This window comes from Octopus bimaculoides, chromosome 12 (genome assembly GCF_046866305.1).
Source record: "Octopus bimaculoides isolate indiv1 chromosome 12, ASM4686630v1, whole genome shotgun sequence".
Classification (NCBI taxonomy): domain Eukaryota; kingdom Metazoa; phylum Mollusca; class Cephalopoda; order Octopoda; family Octopodidae; genus Octopus; species Octopus bimaculoides.
In genome coordinates, this window is record NC_142939.1 from 15632479 (window position 1) to 15634978 (window position 2500).

The 2500-nt window shown below is 41.0% G+C and overlaps 1 protein-coding gene across 1 annotated transcript in view; it reads left to right on the forward strand.

The window, feature by feature from the left end:
* LOC106871212 (solute carrier family 25 member 35) overlaps positions 1-2500 on the forward strand; it is a 28749-nt gene that overhangs the window by 25791 nt on the left and 458 nt on the right. Inside the window, exon 3 of the mRNA XM_014917560.3 lies at positions 1-2500. This exon is cut by the window's left edge and continues 1375 nt beyond it; it is cut by the window's right edge and continues 458 nt beyond it. The gene's annotated coding sequence lies outside the window, so the exon portion shown is untranslated.

Here is a 2500-nt window from a genome sequence, read left to right on the forward strand (position 1 = left end):
TGACAACTGTTTCGGCTGCCGTTTTCTCCAGCAAAAAACAGAATTTCACGGAAGCACACTATACCTTTGTTTCACCCATTGCAAAAATCAACGAACAAGGAAGAATCACTGCAAAACAAGGATGCACCATGTAGTAATAGGAGTACACTCGAAGATGCTGATCTGCAGACTGATGCCTGAGGGTCACATCAAGTGGCTTCTAGCAGCAGAAGCCTGAAATACAACAGGCTTGTCCTACAGAGAACGTTTCTGTTTACTTTTCGCTACCTCCTCATATAGTCGACATATTTATGAGGATGAGATCACTTCACACATGGATATGCATTCATATACGTGTATGCATAGCATGTAATAAACTGACATAGCAGAAACATACCACGCATGCACACTCATATTCACACATATAAGCCTTACGCACACAATATGTATATATATATATATATATGTGTGTGTGTGTGTATATATTTATATGTATATATATGCACACACACACACATATATGTATATGTACATGTGTGTGTGCATATACATACATACATACATACACACACATGCACATATATATATATACATATGTAGACTGACATGGCAGAAACATACAAGATGTGCACTCATATTCACGCATATAAACCACACACACACACACACATACATGTGCATATATATATTTGTGTGAATGTATATATATATATATGTGTATATATACAGCGCCAAACAAGAAGAGGAAGATGCGCCGAAACTGGCAATTAGAAGAAATTCACCTTCTTGTACAAGCATTGAGCTTGGCCAAAGGATCACCAGCAAATGACCTAATAGCTGAAACCTTGAATAGAGATAATTTCTAAAGATCTATGGCCCAAATTGAACGGAAGAAACAGGAGCTCATACGCTCCTATGATCTTATAAAACCACATCTTGACCTCCTAGAAGGCATTATGAGGGACACAGGCTGTAAAAAGGACGACAGTGAAGACCCTGCACACTGTGCTCAAACTCAGGAAGGCCAAACGGATGACTGAAACAAGGCAAATGCCACCAGTGCTATTGCCGCTACTGAAAGCTACAATGGCCATGGCGAATACAACCAACACAATACCACACCAAAAGACAGGAGAACAGACAAAGTAGCCAAAGACAAAGAAATGGTGAACACTAACAAGCTTGAAGCCTAAGCCCAAGTACGTTACACAAAGAAACAGATTATCTGTAAATTCTATCTAAATGGTACCTGTTGGCATAGGAAAAAGGGACGAAACTGCAAATTTGCCCATCCCAAACACCACCAGCTAAACAAGCTAGATGACCACCCAAAATAAAATAAGCAGGAGTGCAGAAAAGGGAGATCAAAAAACTTGAACGTGCATACCCATAATCCACCAAGAACCAACAGGACTCACAAGGAAAGAAGTCCTCATATTCCTTCTGTTTCCAACAAAAGGCTCTATGCAGAGGCTGTGCGAACTGCAGAAGCTGAACAGCAAGCTTTTTTAAGCATGGCCCAGAAAATAGTGCATCAACTAACATGGATACAGAGGGTACAGAGTCAAACCATACAAACCACTGTCCAAGACCACTACAGACGATAGATCAAGGATGGCCACCACTAACACCAGGGCCCCCTGCGCAGATATCACATCCATATTCCTACTGAATATCCGGGGCCTGTTACGCACAGGCAGCAGAGACAAGTTTCTATACCTGAAAGACCTAGCTGCATGCAATCAAGCAATATGCATGGTGCTTACCGAAACACATCTAACATCTAATATAGCAGATGCGGAGATAAACATACCAGAGTATGCCGTACTCTGAACAGACAGAAAAGATAGAAGTCATAGAGGAGTTGCACTGTACATCCGAAAAGATGTCACACCCCTACTACTCCTATCACACTCAAACTCTGTCTGTGACACTTTAATAGTACACATAAAACAAATTGATGTAGTTGCATGCTCAACATACCGTCCACCAAATACCTCAAAGCAGGAGGGTAAATTTGAGGATAGCCTCAGACGCATAGAAGAGGTCTTGACAAATCTGGACCAACACATCAATATACTTTTCCTAGGCGACTTTAACCTCCCAAATGTTAAATGGCCTGAAGGTCACATCTTCTCTGGGATGTCACTGCATGAACAAAGCCAGGCAAAATCTTTGTTAGAACTCTCCAACATGCTGTTCATGGAACAAGTGATACTCCAACCAATCAGGGGAAGCAATATTTTAGATCTCTGCTTCACAAACAATGTGAGCCTAATCCATAACGTGAAAATAACAGCTACTCTCTTTCAGATCATAAGATTATAGAATTAACAATGTATGGTCCCAGACAACCCACTGATACTCACCCCATCAGGACGACTCAAGCCATATCCAACCTGAATTTCCACAGGGCAGACTGGAAGTCAATTCGCAAAGAGATTCGAAATCAAAACTGGCATGACAGCCTTTCTATACAAGATAATGACCGCAAACTAAGTCATTTTATGTCAACCATACA